The sequence below is a fragment of the Thamnophis sirtalis genome, unplaced genomic scaffold (assembly GCF_051295495.1).
Source record: "Thamnophis sirtalis isolate CommonGarterSnake01/CBP01778 unplaced genomic scaffold, rThaSir2_p1.2 scaffold_5, whole genome shotgun sequence".
Taxonomy (NCBI): Eukaryota; Metazoa; Chordata; class Lepidosauria; order Squamata; family Natricidae; genus Thamnophis; species Thamnophis sirtalis.
The window spans coordinates 72,640,537-72,664,320 of NW_028261385.1; the positions used below are offsets into that span (position 1 = coordinate 72,640,537).

Sequence of the window (23,784 nt, forward strand, 5' to 3'; positions counted from 1 at the left end):
GGTTCCTTGATTAGGCAGTTGTTTACTGTTTGTTAGTCTGCATTGGTAGTTTCTTCGTTGGGATATTTGTTGACTTGATTTCTTATTAAGTGTTAGTCTCTGTTCATTGCTGGTGAGGATGGGTTTTGGTCTTTTTGTTTGCTCTTGGGCTTTTTGATTATCTCTTTTGAGTGGTATGTAGATGTTGTTTATCTCTATGTGCCTATTGATGGCCAATTTGTCTGAGTGCCGTCTTTGACATTCTTGGACTTGGCTTGCTTCTAGGATGTTCACAGTTTCCCAGTTGAAATGATAAATTCAGTCCTCCACAGATTTAGTTTGCCTACTTTGGTAATGAAATGCCTATAAAAAAACCCACAGAGCTCAGAGAACACCAACAACCAGTTAACTGGCCAGCTGAAATATTAAAGGTTCTTTATCTAAACCCTAATTCAAGAAATTTCATCCAGCAGTTGAATAGCATGGGTGAGGGAACAGCATTTCCAGTAAAAAGAACCAGTCTAGATGGACTAAAGGTTTAATTAACCCTTAAGCTGCATATTTGTGGCACATTTGCATTCTCAGATTTATCTAGGCCATGATGAGTGTGCAGCCCTGTGATACGATATGAAGCTGTTCAATATTTTATCAAATGCTGCTTATTTTTCCGTCAGCCTACCCTGGACAAAGAAGCAAGACATTTTCAAGTATTTCAAGCAAGTAGATGTACTCTACCATTAAGAGTGACTCATCCATTTCTCTAAGAAATCTTTTCCGGAGAGGTGGAGGATTAAAGGAGTGAACAACTTGGTTGGGATTGCAGGGTAAAGAAAATTTGGCACAAGTTGCCTCCCTGCCTTTTTACTAAATCCTATTGCATCTGTAGAAGGACCAAACTACATCATAGCCTTTTGCTGACACACACACACCGCACCCTAAAATGCTCTCTCACCTGACAGTTGTTAATTTTATATACATATTGATGCTTAATTGTTTGATAGATGATAGACAGACAGACAGACAGACAGAGAGACAATGATAGATGGTAAACAAATGATGGTAGATGAGAGATAAAAAGGATAGATAGATAAATAGGAGAGAGAGAGAGAGAGAGAGAGAGAGAGAGGGAGGGAGGGAGAGAGAGAGAGAGAGAGAGAGACTACCAGCTTACATGGAGATATGCTTAAATTAAGGTGACCAGATTTTCAGTAAAGAGGGACACCTTTGACTGGGGGTGGGGGCTTGATTAAAAATTTTATACGGAGCAACAAAAATTTTCATACAACGCAAAAATAGTATTGTAATATTTTTTTTTATTTCAACTTAACTACAATTTACAAATATAAATTGTAACTGTTGCCAAACATCAAAATTTTGATCACGTGACCATGAGGATTCTGCAACGGTCGCTAAGTGTGAAAATGGTTGTTAAGTGTGAAAAATCATCATCAATCACTTTTTTCAATGCCATTATAACTTTGGTCACTATACCACCTTTCTTGCCACAGTTCTTAAGTGAATAACTGCAGCTGATAAGTTAGTAACATAAGTGAATCTGGTTTCCCCATTTGACTTTGTCAAAAGGTGATTATATGACCCCAGGACACTAAAACCATCATAAATATGAATCTGTTGCCAAACATCAAAATTTTGATCGCGTGACCATGAGGATGCTGCAACTGTCGCTAAGTGTGAAAAATGGTAATCAGTCACTTTTTTCAATGCCATTGTAACTTTGGTCACTATACCACCTTTCTTGCCACAGTTCTTAAGTGAATAACTGCAGCTGGTATTTTGTATTTTGGATAGAATCTTTTTTTAAATAGTCTAAGACAATTTAAAAAAAGAATCCACACAGAATAAATTGAAGTAAAACATTTCAAACTATTCCACACAGAATAAATTGAAGTAAAACTATTTTTAAAAATTCTATGCACAATATATTTCAAAGTATTGTGCATAGAATTTTTAAAAATGGTTTCACTTCAATTTATTTTGGATAGAATCTTTTTTTAAATTGTCTTAGACAATTGTTGTAAGTTGAGGACAGCTAATATTTACAGGACCAATATATATTCTAGAAACAAACTTCAAAAACTTAATCTCTTTTGGTATACTGCAGATTTAATAATATATTTTAGGATTTTATGCTGAATATTGATATTACACAGGTCTTTCTTTCCTTCTTTTTCCTTCTTTCTCCACCCCACCGCCCCCTTTTCTGCTTTTTCCCATTATTGTGAGATATGGTTATTTTACTGTACAGTCACTGATGTATTTTCATTTATTTAGTATACATCGATCATAAAAATATATATCTAAAACAAAACAACTGAGCACCAAGAGGAATATAACCATTCAATCTGTCTGTGGCATTGGTACTCCAGCCACTAATTAAGTTACCGGTAATCTTTTTTCTTGCATAATCAGGGCCTGATTACCTCCCAATAGTGTATTGTAAAACCATAAAGATATTGATAAAATGAGTCTGGGCAGTGTTTTTATCTTTCCTGTATATACCCATTTTTACACTAGTTCAGGAAATGGAGCTATAATCTAATCAACCCTAGCCTATCACTCCAATTCCTGAAATGGTGTAAAATGTGTACGCGCACGCGCGCACACACACACGTATGATCGTTTTTCACACTTGTGACCGTTGCAGAATCCCCATGGTCAGGTGATCAAGATTCAGAAGCTGGTTAACTGACCCACATTTATTACAGTCACAATGTCCTGAGGTCCCGTGATCACCTTTTGCATCCTTCTGACAAGTAACATTGATAAGGAAGCCAGATTCACTTTACAATTGTGCTACTGACTTAACAAGACCAGTGATTCACTTAACAACTGTGGCAAGAAAGGCTGCAAAATAGAGCAAAAATCACTTAACAACTGTCTTGCTTAGCAACAAATGTTGGGCTTAATTGTGGTCATAAGTTGAGGACTACCTATGTGTTATGTATATGTACATGTATGTACACACCAGGGGTGCGTACCTGCCAGTTCTAACCTCTTCTACAGAAGAGGTTCCACAAATCTACAGTGCCATTTAGAACCGGTTCCAACTCCCTCCCCCCGCCCATCTGCACATCATCAAGATGAAGAGCGAGAGGGAGGAGAAGCCAACGTTGCGACGGCACATCATGCGGACTCGACTGTCCGAGCCCGGCGATGACACTTTTGCCCTTGGACGGTCTGGGAGGACCTAAACCATCCAGAAGAGACAGTGACTGGGAAGACAAAACCTTGCTGGTCGCAGGGACACCACAAAGTCCCTGATCGACCCAAGGGTAGCGCTTCCAACGGTGGCAAACAGGCAGTCCCTAGGCTGATATAGTCGGAGACGGCTCCCAAAGGAAGAGAAAGTGAAAGTGTTCCATCTGATGAGGTTTTTTTTTTCTTTCTCAAGATTGCCCTAAGAAACCCTTTAAAAAAATTAATCCTCTAAGCAAGAATAAAGCGGAGAATTTAATCCCTATTGGGCTGCCTTAAAAAGTTTTTTGTTCCTGCTTGTAACAATGTTTTGTGGATTGAAGTGATTGCAACATTTCCTGTTTATCCGCTTGAAGTGTATGGACTGATCTTTTTTCCTCTATTTTTTTTCTACCAGCTTAACTGTTTCTCTTGGTTTAAACTAATTTTTTTCCTACTTTAACAAATTCTATTTGTTATAAAATCACACTAAAGATACTTAAGGAAAAAGCATAAGGAAAAAATAATTGAATCTGCCATTTGAAAGCCTGAGCTTGAAGTTTTCTCCTGTCTTGAAACAATGTATCCTTTGTTCTTTTCTATTTGACTTCACTGACTTTGCAAGGGAAGGGTTTGGAACTTGTTTATAAAACCTGATAAAGACTCAAGGGCATGAACAGTGTTTTGCTGGTGCTCATGGAAACTATTTTGGCAAGAGAAGGAAAAGGAAAAAAAGAGATAAGAACCCTTCTGCTTTGAAAACCACAAAAGAACTTGTGCTTAAGATTGGAAATAAATATATACAGGCTAGAGTGGCAGATTCCTCTCTCTCCTTTTCTTTTTCTTTACATTCATTTGCATTCTGAAAAATGGATCAATATTCAGATGAAGAAAACTTAATAATCCAAAACATCCTGGCTGGTCTCCAAAACATTTCAGAAGAATTTGAGAGATTTGACAAGAAATGGGACAGACTATGGGGTGCCACAATAAAAGAGGAGCGGGTTGGAGCTCCAGAGATTAAAGAAGAGAATGAAAATACAGAAAACAAGGACAAGACCTTAGATTAACCCATTAATGGAATAAATGTGAGTGAAAGTGAAAAGAATGGAAATTGGAAAAGTGACTTTGACAATTTGGAGCTTTTTCCCAAATTCCAAGATGCAGTAGAAAATAAAAGAGCGAAAAGGATGGAATTAAGAAGACAAATTCATCCAGAAATAAATTTGATAACCAAAGTTAAGCCTACGTTAATAACAATTCAAGGGCAATAAAACTACATGAGACATCCTTCAAGCCACAAAGTGCAGAGAGAAGTTCTAAACTCTGAAAAGGTGCTAAAAAGAGAATTGACACAACAGCTGGCGAGAGAGAAAGGACCATTTTGCTACTGGAAAGACACTGGTTGATAATGGCACTCGATGATAAAAATTAGCTAACTTTTGATGATTAATAAGTAGGTATTTTAGTACTTGATAGACTGTTTTAGATCATCATTGAATTTTATTCGTTAACATATAATTTACTATGATATTAATAATGAAACTATAACTTTAATTAGGATAAATAACCGGGCCATAAATTATAAATTGAGATCTGGTGAAAAGACTTATAAACTTTATATTTTTTTTGTTTAGATCTTGTCATGAAGGTATAAATAATTTGGATTAGAAGAGAGGAGATGTGATATAAACTAGCAAACAATTGGGTTTTTTCTCAAGTATAATAAAGAGAAAGAAATGTTAATGTATACTTTTGGTGACTATTAACTAGAAATGTCAACACTTTTCAGATTGTCATAGATTTTAAATGGTTATTTTGTTAACACTTATTAATAAATTTCTGTTCAGAGATGGCTATAAAGGTAAATCGCTCTTGGGCCTGTGGAGAGGAGAGGTGAGAAAAATAGTAAAAAAAAATTAGCTAACTACAATAACAATAAAGAAATATTAATGGACAATATTTAATGATATATACAGATGTGTTGTACTGGTAAAAGTAAAACGGACAGAAGTGTTAATTTTGAGTTTTAGAGGGGGGGAAAGGAGGGAGAATGTTAGATATTCTTTTAATCGACTTTCTTTTAGAATATGGTATAAAGATGTAAAGTTATGGCAGATTCATTGAGACTGGGGGGGGGGGGAATGCCAGTAGGTGGTTGTGTCCTTAAAACCCTAATTCAATGAAAATTGTAGTATAGTGATAGTAAAATATATAAATTCTATAATGTACAACCCAAACTGAATGAAATATATGTAATGATTGTGGAAGAAACGCACGAAATATACCTGTAACCAATGGATATGCTTTCTACAAGATATAACAAATGATGGTTTTTTCTTTTGTGTTTCTTTTTAATAAAAACAATAAAAAAATTATTAAAAAAAAGATGAAGAGCGAGAGGAGGAATTCTGGGAGATGAAGTCCACAAGTCTTAAAGCTGTCAAGTTTGAACTCCCCTGGGATTTTTTTTTTCAAAAGGGTTAGGGGTGCAAGGGTCTTGTAACTTGACAACTTTAAGACTTGCATGGTTCAAACGCCAGAGTTTCTGAGCCAACATTTTGGTTGCTAAGCAAGAGCGTTGTTAAGTGTGTTTCACCACATTTTACAAATTGGCCACGCCCACCCAGTCACATGACTGGCAAGCCACTCTGACCCAGTCACATGGCCGGCAAGCCACTCCCACAAAACAGGCCATACTTACAGAAGAGGTTCTAAAAAAAATTGAAACTCACCACTGGTACACAAACACAAATTTTGCAGAGTGATTGCTTCAGCAGTTTATCCTGGCATTAAGTTTCCAGCAGAGAACAAAATGGGTTAATGAAACCTATTTTCCAAGGTTTAACTGTGGTCGGAGGAATATAAAAACAGGAAATTTTCCACCAGTCTCTTTTTGCTAACCACAACTTGCACATATTCAATGTTCCTTTTTTTGGGGGGGGGAGCAAGTTAGAAGATTTCTGGGGCAAACCTTTACTGCTGACAGAGCAGCATCCACATCAATGACATAATGAAAGATATAAAGTGAAAGCATGCATTAGGGAATAGCAAATGAATAGATGTGAGCAGAGAATAATGAAAAGGTTAAGAATGGCTATTACTGGATTAGAACGGTAGCTCTTAGAATATTGCTAGAGTGGTGGTTGGAAAATTAATGTATAGGACAGTGATGACTAACCTTTTTCTCCTCACGTGCTGAAATCGCGCGTGCCCATACCCATAATGCAATGCACCCTCCCCCCTGCCCATGTGTGCATGATCCTATCATGCTCCCACCCTCACATGCATGCAACCCACATGCCCCGTTTTTGCCCTAGCAGGCCTCCCTGAAGCCTCCTGGAACCAAAAATGGCGCATGAGGGTGCACTGCACCCCCATGCTCCCCAGTCCCCCACACGTGCAGGGATGATCCTCCCACTCCCTGTGCATGCACCTGCATCTCCCACATGCACGGCGGAGACCCAAAAATCAACTGGCCGGCGGAAGGCCCAAATGCATGCGTGGTAGAGCTGAGCTGGGCAACGGCTCGCTTGCCCAAAGAAAGGGCACTGCGTGCCACAGGTTCTCCATCACAGGTATAGGAATTGTATTTATATCTAATTTATATCAATGAATCTGCCATAACTTTACATCTTTATACCATATTCTAAAAGAAAGTCAATTAAAAGGATATCTAACATTCTCTCTCCTTCCCCCCCTCCAAAACTCACAAATTAACACTTCTGTCCGTTTTACTTTTACCAGTACAACACACCTGTATATATCATTAAATATTGTCCATTAATATTTCTTTATTGTTATTGTAGTTAGCTAATTTTTTTTTACTATTTTTCTCACCTCTCCTCTCCACAGAAAGATAAGAAGCATCCTTAAAGTTGCTTGTTTGATATTTTGGGATGTAGCTCTCTGTTCTCCATCATTTTCTCACGCCTCCTGAGTTCACTGCAGTTCTATATCCAGGTTCAAGAATAAGAGCCTTTTCTGCTGTGGCCCCATCCTTGGCCCCAACTTTGTGCAACCCTCCACCACCAGAGGTGAGAAATGGCCCTGCCCTTCGGACCTTCAGGAAAGGTATTAAAATTTGGCTCTGCCAGTTGGCTTGGAGTCTCAAGGGGGACACTCAATGCTGGAAGGGGCTTACAGGGTCAGAAGACCTTGTGTCATCTGTCTCTTAGTGTTGGTGTTTTTTGTAGTTTTACATTATTAATTTACATTTTAATAATTCATATTTTGATTATTAAGGCCCAGAGTCGCCTAAAAAGGGAGATGGGCAGCATAAAAACTTAATAAACAAATAATTATTTGTTCACAAACGCAGTATGCTTTTCTATACCATTTGCATCTATAGGGTTTGCTCCAAAACCCACCTAATAATGGCAACACTTTTCTTGTAAATGTGTATTTCCACCTACTTGCTGGCCATCAAATGGAACAATTTGTTCAGCAACTACAACAACCTTCCCATTGAAGCTTGAAGTCTCCTTCCTTTAACCCCACCTACTTGTATTCTTCTGGGAGTTGATTGCAGAGAGAATTTTCTGGAAAATTTCTGGACTATGTCAGGTGAAGGGGATGCACTCAAGGGGAAAGTTTATAGCCAGCATGACTCCAATCCAGGTGTTCTTGAGGGCATCCCTTTTCCCAGGCTAAACTCAATCCGTCAACTGTTAACGCTTCCCACAAACTTCTCAGCATCAATCATTCTCACAACTGGGGTTCTTCCCTTCAAGAGTCCTACAGATATCAAATAAAATCCTGCAGCCAAAACTACTCAGGTGTTTTTCTGTGGACTCCCACAATGGCACCTTTTCTTGTAGCCATTTTATTCTGGGGCATCCTTTACCCGCTTGGTGTGTGTGTTTGCTTTGCTCGCAGCAAAATCCGCAAAAGGTCGGTTGAGATTGCTCAAACTTGACCTCAGCATTGTGACTTTTGACCCATGATAACTCTTTGGAGTACCAAAACAGGGATTTCTTCCCTCTTCCCTTCTTTCTCTCCCTCCCTCTCTCCCTCTCCCTCTCTCCCTCCTCTCTCCCCCTGTCTCTCCATCTCTCCCTTTCCCTCCCTCCCTTTCCCTCCCCCCCTCTCTCTCCTGATCTGTCTTCCGAGGGAGTAAGCTTCATGTGTTGAACAAGGTGTACAGAAGAGATAAACTGAATAACAAAATAAATAGGAAGGGACCTTGAAGAGGAGACTCTATAACATTTGGGACAAGGAAAAAAGCACTGCTCAATTGTTATAAAAGGGGAAAAATTCAAACACACAAATAGCATGGATGAAACCGAGTTGAGGTAGCTGGAAGGGGAGAAGGCTGTGCATAAAAATCTGGTTGTGGTTCAGAATATCACCTAGAGATATGATGCTGATTGGCTGAAATAATCTGGGATCCAGAGATGTACCCAGTCTACTCAAAATGTAGATAATCAGCTTCAGCTGATTTTACTTTTGTTCCTATCTCTCTCTCATTGTTTACAAGAACTTTGGAATGCAGTGATAAGCAATTCAGTAAGCGCTATCAGATCTTCCTCCTTCTGCCTGTGACCAAATTGAACAGGAAGATTGCCGCCATTATCCCTATATATATATCACATGCAAATTGTGCAATATTTGGGTGGAGGAAGTACAATGAAACAAGATCAAATTAACTTGTCAGAGGCTTGATTTAATCATTCAGTTGTTCATTCACAACCCAGTGATTAAAACAATTGACACAGAGCAGTTTATTATAATTTCCTGCCTCTCTCATTCCATCCAGTTATGCCTACATGGGCTAACATCCTGCTAGATTTGTTAACCCATTGATGTTCTTACTTTTGGACGGAGTATTTCATATCAGGTGCTGAGGGGTTATACACGTAGTCTTAGACTTAACCACCATTCTTTTAGTAACAGTTTGAAGTTACAACAACACTGAAAAAAGTGGCAAGGGATCTGTCTGTGGAGCTTCTCAGTCATCCAGCCATCTTTCATGCCGAAGGCGGGACTAAAACTCACAATCTTCCAGTTTCTAGCCTGGTGCCTTAACCACTAGATCAAACTGGCTTTTTAAAAAAGAAAAAAACTTTTAAAAACTTTCTAATAAAACATGGAACATGTGGATTTTGCATAAGCTAAAAAAAATTGCAGCACAAAATTGGCAAATATTCTCCAATATATGTGTAGGGTTATATAGCCCCTACACTATTTGAGCTCTTCATACATTTGAGTCTCCAAATCTTGACTGTACATCATCACTAGATGGCACAACCTGGTTTGTTTTATCTGATCACTGCTAATTCTTCATGAAATTATTATATTGTATGTATCATACGGATTACTTAAACTTCAATTTTTAAATCTGAGGTGGCCTGAGAGTTTACTGAAGACCAGTTTAATGAAAGGATTGGCAGCTAGTTCTTCAAACCAACTCATGAAAGAAATATCACTGAATTCTGAGATTTGCTGTGATGCAAACCTATAATTTTCTCTCCACACTAATTTGACTGTAACAACAAGAATACCTTCTGTCATTTCAAGTGGGAGAAAATTTAAACTAGGGATAAAAGTCTTCTTATAATACGATATGGCAAAGAATGAAAAGATTTAGGATCCTTCTTGAATTCTTACCTGCTTGCTTTATTTGGATATCTTCAGAATATCCCGATTCCAAAGAGCTCCTGTTGACATGCTACCAGAGATCAGAGAAGAGGGATCCAGTGTTGGATTCTGGTTTCACCCCTCTGTGTTCAAATATCTGCGTCTGGAAGGGAAATGCAGAGAAATTGTATAAATGTATTTATTTATTCAATTTCTACAGCCGCCAATCTCAAAGAAGTGACTCTGGGTAGAGAACAATTATGAAACAATTAAAAACAGTTGCAACATAGTACAACATTAAATATATATGACAGCCATGAAAAAATGTAATCACAGTTGCCAATATAGCCTTGAAGCGGGGTCCTTCGCGCATACAGGGGTGCAGGCCTAGGCGCAAAGCCAAGTCTTCAAGGCCTTACAACAGAGGTGTCAAACTTGATTTCATTGAGGGCCACATCAGGGTTGTCTTTGACCTCGAGAAATGAGGTGGGGGGCATGGCTGGGGAGGGGATGTGTCAGCTCGACATCAATCATGTTGGTCCCTGTGGTGGCCTGAGTGCTATGCCAGTGAAAATGGAGCTGCAAAAGGCCGTGCGTGGCCCTCCCGAGCTCCATTTTTGCTGGCAGAGGCACCCCGGGGTGGTCCTTCACTGTTTCCAGGGCAGCCCCGTGGGCCAGATCCAAGCACCCTGTGGGCCTTAAAAGAAGCCAATGGACTTAGAATCAACCTGAATTCTGAGGCAAGAATGTTCCAGAGGGCAGAGAAGGCATATCTTCTAGTCTTCACCTGCCAATACTCTGTGGCTTATGGAACCCATAACATGTTCAGCTTGCTGGACCAAATGAGATGGGTAGCAACCATTGGGATAAGACATTAAGAATGCTATTTTTGAAGCTAGGTCTGGCGGGCATTCATGCTTTGCAGTGTTTTAGATAGGATTTCAAAAAGGCATTTCAAAATACCAAAATGCAATTATAGCACCGCACCTCACTACAATCCCTTAAAAAGCAACCACATCTTTTTTCAAGATCAAATGCAGAGGCACCAGTAGAATCCCTGCTTTAAGATTCAGCTGCTTTAACAGATTGCAGATCATGCTTCTAGGTGTTTCAAAACCCTTTTCTAAATTATTCTGAAGTGCTGCAAAGCTCTATTCGCTTCATTTGAACCTTATAGTAGCTGTTACTTGAGTGAATGGCAGCAAACTTGACCATCCGCTCAAGTAAGGCAGCACTGTGTAATAGCTACTACATTTTTGTGTTTAGGATCTGTAGGGTTAGGCTTAGAACAATACTTTTTTTTTGTAGATGGATAACTGGTTCACTAAGCCAGGTGGAAATTATAGCTTTTAAGCTTGGTGGAAATTATAGCTTTTTCACAGGAGGAGAAGGTGAAGCATGCTACATTAGATGAAAGAAAATAAATCATCATCTAACTAATGATTATCCAGCTGTCTTCTCTCATATCCAAAAATAGGATATAAAGGCTGTTGGTTCCTGATATTTACAGATTCTGAAGATAGAATGATTAGCTGTGAAATTGTCTATTCTGTAGAAGCCATATTCACCCAATATGTGCTTATCAAATAAATAGGAAAAATGGATGTAATATTCTCAATTTATGAACATTCAACCCAACTGCAGAATCGAATCTATGCATATATCACATAAATGAGAAGTGACCAGAAATCCAGGACGTAGGCAAAATGTATGGAAATAAGTTTGGTAATGCTGATTTCCCCTTTTTGCAAATCTGGTATCCCATACCAGATTCACCTGGAAAAATCTCAGACCTTCTGTCAATTTATCCTAAAATTCTTTGACATTTTCTTCCTTTCATCAGGAGAAACCACCAGTACTTTTCATACCTGAATACAAGATGTAAACAAGCATATTAGGCAGTGCGGGTTTTTAAATCATGTAGAAAATGTTCTGAATAAACCCTATTTAATTTCAACAACAAAGTGAATCTTTAAAGAGTCATTTCAGGCTTCAGATGTGTTTTCTGACCCTTCAGCAATTAAACAGCAAACTTACAAAAACATAAGCAGCAACTTACTGCATCTGCTTACAGCAGCTAATTCTAAATTTATTTGAGAGTGTTTTTTTTTTTAATGAAATGTCACTTTGGGGTCCTTGGTGCTCTCTGAGCTTTGTTATTTTCTTGCAGACATTTTATTAGCAAACTAGGTAATGAAAGGTCTGCAAGAAAACCACCATGCACAGAGGGCACCAAGGATCCCACAGTTCAACCTTGAGCTACAAATATTCTCTTCTATCCGTAAACAGCACTTTTGCATTTGCTGTCAATTCTATGATGAGACTAAGTTATAATACTGAAAGAATAGAATGTGGTTCTATATATTCTATTCTCCTTTCATTATTCTTTTCTTAAAACCATAATCATTTTGGTCATTCGTTTGCATCTGTTTAAGCTCTGGCTCATCACATGATCAGATACAGATTAACAGAGTTGGATGGGACCTTGTAGGTCATCTAGTCCAACCCCCACCCAAGCAGGAGATCCTACACAATTTCTGAAAGATGGCAGTCCAGCCTCTTCTTGAAAACTTCCAGTGACAAAGTTCCCACAATTTCTGAAGGCAAGCTTTCCATTGGTTAATTGCTCTATGTAATATTTATGTATTGATTACTGATAATACCTCCCAAGAATAAGTTTTCAAAAGTGGCTTATTTGTTTACATACTCCAAATTTCCTTCCTGGATTCCCAGAGCTATTTCAGATCTCAACTCTAAGTATATGAAGCTGTGATTTTTCTTGCCCCAATTAGTGTTAACTTATGCTGTACTTAAGTTGCCATTATACTTATTTAATATCACTTCTGCTGACCTCAGTATTGAGCATAAGAATCAAGAAACACCATTTCATCACTGCCTTTCTCTAAGTTGCTAGAGGTCTTGGAGCGATGAGAATTCCTCACCCATATTTTACACAAAGGGACATAAAATAGCTTACACATGCACCATCCACATTTTTACTTCATGTCTTTGTCTAGCCATCTTCAAAAAACTCACCATTTATGATGGGACTCTCCCTAAGATGCTCTCTTAAAAGAGATCCTAGGTAGTTGAAATAATACTATTCTGTTTGAGAGGGGGGAGGGAGAAAGGAAAAGGGAGAATGGAAAAGGAAGAAAGGAGAAAGGAAAAGGAAGAGGGAGGGAGGAAGGGAGAGAAAGGAGGCTAGAATTCTGACAAATGCCCACAAGCTCCACAGAACTTCAGCATTTCAAACAAACCTTGAAATTTTGTTCTGTTTTCAAACATCTGACATCTGCACTTGAAATAAATTGGCTGAGCTGGTAAACCCTAGAGGAGATGAGATCACACAGATGTGGATCTAAGTCCGAAGAAGTATGAAAATCCTGTGTAGAAGGATCACTTCATTCAGAGGGATCTTCTTGAAGTTTCATTCATCATCCTGAATTATTTAGCGCCAATCACAATTTTATTTCTTCCCTAACCCAGGTTTGATCTTTTGTAGTCTGGTGCCCTATGGAAGTGCTAAATAGCTAGGAGGGTGCCTGGTTGGAATATTTGGGGTAACTTATATGTGAATAAACTGAACAATGCAGTCCTGCCAAGCTATATTGCATATAAAGCATTGCTTTTTCTGGCTTCTTTTAAGCCTTCACTTAAAAGGAGCATTTGCTGAGCTTCTTCCCTTCTCTTTGCATAAACCTCTCCAGTTCATTAAATTCTAACAATCTCAGTGTTATAGCCACGAGAGCAGACATCCATTTGGTGTCTCTCAACAGGGGGCGTGCCGGGAAAGCATTTCATTTGGGAGTCAATTCTTCAACGCTTCCAGAAAAGTGGGGCATCCTTTTGATCTGAAAAGCATCGTTCAGTTTCTAAAGCAATCAAGAACCGAGCTGAACAAACTTCCACGTAGGTGTTAGTTAGATTAACTAACAGGTATTTTGACATGTGGAATGAGAGGTAGATCCTGAGAATTTGCCTCTGCTGAATTCAGAATGCTGCGATTCAAAGATGACGGTGCCATTTGTCACTGCATATATCCTAAGGGATGCAGAACATATCCCATTTTCTTCAAATGTTCCTCAGAAGCCGCTGTAGCATGTCTATGCCATCTGGCTTCAGATTATATCTGCTGCCTGTTCCATATTCAGCAACTTTGTTTGTCATAACAGATATTTCAACAATTCTAGAGAAATGGATTCTTCATTTAAATAATGATCAAATGGAAAATAAGATGGAGATGCTTAGACTTCAGTGGCTTGGCTACATATAGTTGTTGTTGTTTGTTGCAAAGTTGTGTCCAATCCATCGCGACGCCATGGACAATGTTCCTCCAGGTCTTCCTGTCCTTTACCATCCTCCGGAGTCCATTTAAGCTCATACCTATTGCTTCGGTGACTCCATCCAGCCACCTCATTCTCTGTCGTCCTTTTCTTTTGCCTTCAATCGTTCCCAGCATTAGGCTCTTCTCCAGCAAGTCCTTCCTTCTCATTAGGTGGCCAAAGTCTTTGAGTTTCATCTTCAGGATCTGGCCTTCTAAAGAGCAGTCAGGGTTGACCTCTTCTAGGACTGAGCGGTTTGATCACCTTGCAATCCAAGGGACTTGCAAGAGTCTTCTCCAGCACCATAGTTCAAGGCCTCAATTCTTTGGAGCTCAGCCTTTCTTATGGTCCAACTTTCACAGCCATACATTGCAACTGAGAAAAACATAGCCTGATACCTTTAGATAAACAGCAGACCAATTTGTAAGTCTGAAATATCAGTGACAATGAAACAAGAGGCATATTTCAAGTAGGCCCATCAGAAAATGCCTTATGCTGAGCCAGGTCATGGGCCAATCTGACTCCAGAAGAATAACATTAACTCTAAGGCAACATGGCTGGCTCAGGAATTCTGGGAGTTGAAGTCCTAAGGTTGTAAAATAGTTGCCCACCCTTGCTCTAGGGTCTAAGGTGGGGCTGAATCTGATAGCTTCTGTGTGCCAAAACCATATAAATAGAGGGATGACACCATACGTTGACTTAGGTTGGAAGTTCAAGAAAAGCATTTAACATTTTCCAAGGTGTACAATTCTAGAATATTCCTCCACCCCTAAAAAAATTTATTGTGAGGAATCAGAATCTACTTTCATTTACCTCAAGCCTGAATAGATCCACAAATATTCTCAGTTGTGATTTTTCTCCATTTTTTCTTGCAGGGTTTGCACCAGAGGTAGCCTCGCTTCATATAGAACTAGGTGGTAGTTCTGGTGCTCAAAATTGGGCCATTCACTCTGCTCAAATAAAATTAACAGAGCCAAGAAACCATCTAGAGAGAATTTGCTATCAAACAATGATGTTTGGTAAGCCCTTGGTTACTGGTCAGGCCATTGTAGTGGTCTCCTCTTTAGAAAATGGCTATGATAATAATGCATTTATTAATCATTTGTACGAGAGGAAGAAGAGGAAGGAAGCAGAGGGAAGCAAGAAAAAAGAGAATAACAGAAATCAGCTATGATAATAATGCTGATTTATAGGTAGTCCTTGACGGCAATTGAACCCAACATTCCTGTGACTAAGCAAGACAGTTATTAAGTGAATTTTGCCCCATTTTACAACCTTTTGTGCGACAGTTGTTAAGTGAATCACTGTAGTTGTTAAGTTAGTAACACGGTTGTTAAGTGAATCTGGATTTCCCGTTGACTTTGCTCATCAGGAGGTCTGCAAAAGGTTGATTCCATGGCCTTGGGACACTGCAACCATCACAAATACCGTATTTTTCGGAGTATAAGATGCACCTCTTCCCCTCAAAATAGAGGGTGAAAATCTGGGTGTGTCTTATACACTGAATACAGCATTTCTGGCCTCCTGAAACCCCACCCCCTTTGCAAAAATGGCCGTGCATAGCCTTTATGAGGCTTCCAGAGTGTTCCTGGGGGCTGGGGAGGGCAAAAATGAGCAAAAATGGGCTGTTTGGGGGAGGTCTGCAGGGTGCAAATACTTTGTTTTTAATTTGCCTTTTCAAAATCTTGGTGCATCTTATATGCCGAAAAATCTGGTACATGTCAGTTGCCAAACATCCAAATATTGATCACGTAACCATGGGGATGCTGCAATGGTTATAAGTTTGAAAAATAGTCATAAGTCACTTTTTCAATGCCATTGTATCTTCAAACAGTTACTAAAGAGATACCAGTAAATTGTAAGTCAGGGACTATGAGTACGGATTTACTCCAAAGGTTTTAAAACTCTAAAGCAGGGGCCATTCTAACATTTTAAACCGCAAGTGGTATTTTAAAGTAGAATTTCCCCATTGCTCTCCTCCTCCCATTCCATCCTGCCCCTCAAAACTAGGAACATTTCAATTCCCCACCCGATTAATTCCTCTCACCACATTTACTCAGTCAACCTGGGTGAGAAAAAAGCTGTTGGGTCTCATCAGCACATTAAGTGTTTCATTCCTCTTTGTACAGTATAATTCTAGGGTGATTAATTAGCTGGAGTACTTCAGATCTCAGAAACAGAGCAAACCGTTAAAGTAATTGAATTTTACAGTCGGCACAACAAATTAAGAGAGAGAAGCAACCCACCACATAACAACTTTTTTTCCTTTTTTTGCAGTTCATTAGCAAAGGCATAAATACTCCTAAACACAAGGTGGCCAAATAGATTTTCCTTCTGAAATGGAGCAATGCTGCCTTTTCATGGGACACTTCAGATAAGTGTAACAGTATATCTCGATCACTTGTTTCTCCCGGGTTAAAGCCATTCCTAGATTTATTTCCTCTTAGGGTTATTTTTTTGTCTTCCCACGTATATTATTTTGAAGGTGAGACTTGTGTTAGGAATCAGTCAGGTCAAGGAAGAGTTAGTAGGCTATTTGGAGAATGTCTTCTTAGAGGATTAGCTGTTTGTTTGAGTTAATAAGAAAAGGGAAAGTATCAGATGGGGTTGTTACCGGAAGAAGGGAGCCACGTTAGTGGCAAAATTATCTGGACAAATTTGGTAGGACCTTTTTCAACTAATGCATTTTATTACAAAGGACCAGCTTTTTCCTACACAATCTGATTAAGTGAACTACAACTCACAAAAACTTATGCCTTTTAGGAAAAGAACTGCCAAATTCCTCTTGATTGCTTATCAGTTGAGGGGCAGCTTCTAGACCAGGGGGTGTCAAACTCAAGGACTGCAGGCTAGATCTGATCCACTGGGTGCTTAGATCTGGCCCGTGGGCCTCCCCTGCAAACAACAAAGAAGCAGCCGACGGTGCCCCTGCCAATGTGGCCCACCCAAGCTCCGTTTTCACTGGCAGAGGGCTGCAGGAGGCCATCATGACCAAAAATGAAGTCTTGATGAGTGACGTCAAGTTGACCATGCCCCCTGGCCACGCCAAAGAAAATCCCCCTGAGGTCAAACACAACTCTGATGTGGTCCTCAATGAAATTGAGTTTGACACCCCTGTTCTAGAATAATACATTGAGCATTGCCAGCATACCTATGAAATTCTTTTGAAGTGTATGAAGGTGTAGAGTGGGGCTGGATGATATTTTGGAGACCATTCTGTACCATTGCTATGGTCTATAAATACCATTAATTAAAAAATTAAAACTAAACAAGTACAAGGGAAGACAAACTTTCTTAACTTTCCAATTTTATTCAATAGATCAGTGTTAGTTTATAATGCCTTGGTAAGACCACACTGGGAATATTGCATCCAGGTTTAGTCACCACAGTATAAAAAAGATGTTGACACTCTAGAAAAAGTGCAGAGAAGAGCAACCAAGAACTAAGGAGACATTTCCTGACAGTGAGAACAATTAACTAGTGGAACAGCTTGCCTCCAGAAGTCGTAGGTGCTCCATCACTGGAGTTTTAAGGAAGAGACTAGATAGACATTTGCCCTGAGTGATATAAGGTCCCCTGCTTGAGCAGGAGGTTGAACTAGACTTCCAACTCTGTTATTATGTTATCAGAATAACATTTTGCTTCTTCTAAGAGTCTTCATGCACTCACTCTCGGCTACTCCTTTCTTCCCGTCAGTCATCTTGGTCATTCTTGCTAGTTCCCTTGGAGATAAATCTGATGGCCGCATGAATTCTTGCAAAGAGCAATGTACAGTATGTTTCCCTGCTGTAAAATATCAGCAGGACTTCCTTCATTCCAAATCCTGCTTACCCGCATTGAATATTGCAATAAAAGTATTAGCTATACTGGTTATCAAGGATATTGTAGCTTGAAGGAACAGGAGAAAATATTTTTAGTTGATTAAAAAAACAGCTTCGATACAAATTGATTTCCGTACTGTGGCTCAATCAATACATGTGACTTTAAGAAAGTTCTATTGATTTTAATAGGTCTTGTTTCTCAGTAAATGAGCTCAGGATTGTAGCCCTTCAGTCCTTCTTAAGGAAATAACCTTCTTAACCACGAGAACTTTGAATCAAATTATTTTTGCCAGCAAAAATTTGCTGCCTTTTCTTGCATCATCTCATATAGAAAGCCTTTGTATATGCACTTCTGTGTATTAGGGACTCAATTGTTTTGAAATTTAGCAGATGATCGGAGTGGGCTGGTATGCTGCTCACATGTTTCCTAATTAATTGAATATGAACAGTACTGCAGAAATGTGTTTGAGTTAGTTTATTATCTCAGAGGATGACTACATTCTAGTTGAATGTAGTAAGCCGCTCCAATCTCTATAGCAGAAAATATGACAACAGAGTGGTCAATGGCTGGAATGCACTACCCGACTCTGTTGCTACATTCTCAAATCCCCACAACTTTAACCTTAAACTGTCTAGCGTGGACCTCACCCCTTTCCTAAGAGGTTTGCAAGGGGGTGTGCATAAGCGCACCAGCGTGCCTATCGTCCCTGTCCTATTGTCCCCATTTATTCGTATCCATTTCCTGTGTTCATATCCATGTTTATACTTATACCTGTTATCTCATACATGTTTGACAAACTAAATAAATAAAATGTATTCAAAATGTCCTGGCCACCAAACATTGCTTAAACATTGTTAGAGTTTTTTAGAAGGATTCCTGAAGCTATAACTGAGCCAAAAAGAGGACTTCAATGAATGCCTTTCTAATTTTATATGGAGATGTGTTAGGCCAAGGATGTATGATTATTAATAACTTACCACTAGGTAAGTGCGTAGAGGATTGCAGAATAAATTACGCTCATTAGCTTTGCAGACTAACCTACTTGGTGAAATATAATCAAGAGTGTATAACATGAAGTCCCAGGACCTACCATGTGAAAAGTGTTGTACATTAACAATTATTGGTGCTATGCATTAACGAGTACAGCTTCTGATTCTGATGTGTAAATTTTAGGAGCAACTCTTGATATTGCTTCATGCAATTTGTCACCTTCTGTTTTGCTGTTTGTGTATCGTTGCCTTTCTCTCTTAATTGTGCTTGTCTTGTTGAGGACATTTCCCTGGACAGATTTTCCATTTTAGATCTGTCTAACGCAGCTTGCCCAATCCAAGCACAGGAAAACTGTCTAATCCAAACCATTTCTTTTTATGCAAAGCACCCTACAGCTGTGGGAAGGCAGTTGAACAATATTCTCCCACCAGCTTTTCCAATGCTATAGGGCAGTGGAGAGGTCAAACTCAATTTCATTGAGGGCCACATCAGGGTTGTGTTTGAACTCATGGGGTCAGGGTGGGCGTGGCCAGGGTGGGCGTAACCAGCTCAATGTCACTCATATCGGGGGTGCCTGTGGTGGCCCAAGTGCTCTGCCAGCGAAAATGGGCTCCTGGCTGCGTTTTCACTGGCAGAAGCACTGCAGGCCAGTCCTTTGCTGTTTCCAGGGTGGCCTCGTGGGTCAGATCTAAGTACCCTGCAGGCGGGATCTGGCCCCCAGGTCTTGAGATTGAGACCTCTACTATAGGGTCTCCAGCTTGAGCCAAGGGTTGGACTAGAAGACCTTCAAGATCCCTTACAATTCTGTTAGTCTGTATTCTATTCTGTACACAGGTGGTTCATGGCTTACAACTATTCACTTAATGACCATTGGATGGCACTGAAAAAAGTGACTTATGACCAAAATTTTGGGCTCAGCTGTGGGTTGTAAGTCAAGGGCTACCTGTACCATCTTCCTATTCTTTGATACCAGAAAGATCTTCCCAATCAGCCCAACTTTATCTCACATGCGTTCACTTTTCTTTCTTGCCTTTTGAAGAGATGCTGGCTTAGATGGGCTTTCTATTCTCCTGTATTCTTTTACATACCATTATTCCTAACTTAATGGAATTTGGTCAGCGTATTTTCTATCGACCCACAGCTGCCTGATATCTCTCTTTAGACAGCTTATTTTCCTTACTCTCAGAAAGCAACAAGCTCCGCTTCAAAATATAGCTCTCAGTTCTGTTAACAGTTAAGGTAGTTCATATCCCGATAGAATTCTTTACTCTTCCTGCTTATTCAGACAGACACCCACATACTAATAAAAGGGAAGAGAAAATGTAGAACATCCCCTGCATATCAAGTCTTTAATGCAATATCTGTGTAAAATAAGAGAGTGGAATTGATTAAAGCTTGAACTGGAAAAGAGTTAATCCAAGGCCAACATAGGGTAGTAGTTAATATGTTTGATTAGCAAGCTTTAAATTTCACTCCTTTGCAGGCCTATCTAGATGACCTTGGCCTATTTGCTAGTGTTTAGGCTAGCCTAGCTGTAAGGTAAGGGTGGGTTACTATGGCAACTTAACCACCTGTGGACTTCAACTCCCAGAATTCTGGGAGTTAAAGTCCACAGGTCATATACTTGCCATTCTGCTCTAAGGGTTGTTATGAAGATGAAGAAGAGAGGCAAATGTTTTGTATCTTCATCTGCTGAAAGAAAGCTGAGAAAGACGCATACTGCACAAAGCATTTGCTCTGAGTTCATCAGGAAAAGATTCCAATGTTTGCTTTCATGAAAACTTCTGATTGGGGATTTCACTGACATGTCCCTGTAGTTTTTTTGGTTCAGGATTAGCCCTCAACTCTGATAGGTCTCGATAGTCTCCTAAACAAGTCCAAACCTGCTTAATTTTCTGATATCAGTCAAAATACAGCATAAATACTCTATATGTCATGCTACTTATTAAATGTGGCTGGAGTTTCCATTGTCTTGTCATGGTTGCCACTTCAACTATTTCTGCTAACCTTTTTGGTGCCTCCTCCTACAATTATTCCTATCCCATTATCTATTAAAGAAAAGAAAGATTAGGGGTCACATGGTAACAGTATCCAATATCTCAGAGGTTTGCCACAAAAAGAGGGAGTCGAGCTATTCACTAAAGCACCTGAAGGCAGGAGAAGAAGCAATGGATGGAAACTATTCAAGGAGAGAAGCAACGTAGAACTAAGGAGCAATTTCTTGACAGTTAGAACAATTAACCAGTGGAACAATTTGCCTTCAGAAGTCGTGAATTATCCAACACTGGAAATTTTAAAGAAGAGATTGGACAACCATTTGTCTTAAATGGTATAGGGTTTCCTGCCTGAGCAGGTTGGACCAGAAGACCTCCAAGGTCCCTTCCAACTCTGTTATTCTATTCTATTCCATTCCATTCCATTCCATTCCATTCCATTCTTAAGTCAGACACTAAACAGCAAAATTGCGAAACTAGGTCTCACTTACTTTGGCCATGTCATGCGGGGAAATTCACTGGAGAAAGCAATTATATTTGGTGACTGGATACCATCAAAACTGAATCTCCAGGAATCGGACACGACTGAATGGATGACTTCATCATCATTATATCTATTAAAGAAATAAAAATAAATAAGACGACTTATTGGGGTGGGATTTTAAAGCTTTTCCAAGGTTGATTTGCTTCATATCATAATATTTGTCTTCTGGTAGATTGCTCTTGCTTTGGTGACATATATTAGCTACTGGATTAGGGAAATTCAAACGCAGGTCCTGATTAACCATGGAACCTGCTGTTATGGATAAGTGGAGCTGACAGCAGACTCAGGCAATGAGGAGGTTGGGGAGGAATGTGGGCCAGTTCTAGAGTCTGGAGAAGGTTCTGATGGATGCTCTGCATCAGACACAGAGATAAAGCCAGGGCTTTCCCAGCCACCGGAGAGGCAGCTGCCTGGAGGCTGACATGAGTGATGAGGAAGGACAGCTGGGCCTGTTCTAGGTGCACCTGTGTGCAGAGCAGTTAGGAGAGGTGAACAATGGAGGACAAGAAGTCATCTCGAGAAGCAAAGCACATGTGGACACTCAATGGCCCCTCCCTAGCTGGGGAACAAATAGAAGGGAAGGTGAGTGGTTGTTGTAGGAGACAACAGTTCGTATCCCTGAAGATTTTGCTCATTGTGTTTCGTGCCTTATCGCAAAGAACTGATAAGATCTGTTACTCCTTGAAAGATATTGCCTGGACATTTTGGTGGGTGAATGCAATTAATTCATAAGAGGTAAATAAAGAGAGGGTTTCATAACAAGGAGTTTGTTTCTTGTTTCTGCTAAGGCTGAGTCAGCCTACTTGTTGTGGGATTTGTGGATTTCAACTCAACCTAACACCGTCCCCCGAGAGGGTATAAATGCAATGCAATCCATGCATGCATGAATGGATGGATGGATGAATGAATGAATGAAAGAAAGAAAGAAAGAAATTCTATTTATTAGACAGCCACTTGGGGATTTTTTGCCATTAAAAGTGATGTAATTTAAAACTCAAGATCTGAACTTCTAGGCGGATCCTAGAAGATACTGTATCTCTCTCAAAATGAGATCCCAAAGTCTTTATTGCTTATTCGATACAATCAGCCCAAATTCTCTGGACCTCAAATAAAGAACTGCCTTCAACCTTTCTACTATGCAGATATTTGCACTTTCCTGATTTGACTTTTAAAATCGGAGTTCTTACTCAGTTGATCTTTCTGCATTTACCTGACATTTTCCAATGATCCTATTTTAAACCCAGAGATGTACATTCAGAAACCAGTATTGGCATTTGTGGATTTAGTAGTTAATCCTCCCCTGATAAGAGCATTCTGTAATTTTCAGCTGACTGGCAACCCTGGAATGTCCCATTAACTCTCAGCCTTAATTTAGAAAGAGCCACGAGTTTCTTCCTTGCTTTTCTCCCAAGTGGTCCTTGGCTCTTTCTTCTGATTTGTTGGCCATTTGTTTTGCGTCACTATGCAGACAGCCAACATTCTCGGGGATCTCTCATGCAGTGAATGATAGATTACAGCTTCCTGACGAGGCTCGTTTAAGACACACACTTTCTCTCTCCCCAGGGCCTTAGCTGGTTGTGTCTACCGAAATACCTGCAGTGTTTAAAAATAAAATATTTGAAAATAAGAGGGAAATTATTACAGGGGTAATTAAATGGCATTGTGTCTGGAGAAATGGGCAGGCTCTCTCTTTGGTACTGGGCTTTACATAGCAAGCAAGGAACTAATTTCTACAAATCTTTTCTCCTTTCATAGTGGTGGAACTGATATGGTCACCATATGTGCACATTATTCGATTTTTTAATGATGTTTTGCTGTACTGAAAGGTTCTGTTAAGCTGTTGCCTAAACAACAAATCTATTGTTATTGCAGTGAGTCCTGGACTCAAAGCCACAACTGAACCCAAAATTTCTGTTGTTAAGGGTGACATAAGTGAGTTTTATTCCATTTTACGACTTTTCTTGCCACAGTTGTTAAGTGAATCACTCCAGTGGATAAGTTAGTAACACAATTGTTAAGTGAATTTGGCTTCCCCCTGGACTGGCAAAAAGAGATCACATGACCTTGGGACCCAACAATGGTCATAAATATGAGCCTGAATTTTAATTCAGGATAGAATAGAATAACAGAGTTGGAAGGGACCTTGAAGGTCTTCTAGTCCAAACCCCTGCTTAGGAAGGAAGCCCTACACCCAGAGGTCGATTTCTGTTAGTTCGAGCGAACCGGTAGTGGTGGTGGCAGGAGGCTCTGCCCACACACCTGGATACTTCTGCGCATGCGCAGAAGTACCGTGAGCGTGCACACAAGCATGCACGAGCAAACCGGTAATAAAAAAAATGACAACCCACCACTGCCT

At 39.7% G+C, this 23,784-nt stretch overlaps 1 long non-coding RNA gene across 3 annotated transcripts in view; it reads right to left on the reverse strand.

Annotated features, from left to right (window-relative positions):
* The window catches only part of LOC148045425 (uncharacterized), a 39,410-nt gene that overhangs the window by 10,360 nt on the left and 5,266 nt on the right, over positions 1-23,784 (reverse strand). For all 3 annotated transcript variants that reach the window (XR_015696729.1, XR_015696730.1, XR_015696731.1), the window contains exon 3: positions 9,784-9,916. This is a non-coding gene — a long non-coding RNA (uncharacterized LOC148045425). The remainder of the gene's footprint in view (positions 1-9,783; positions 9,917-23,784) is intronic.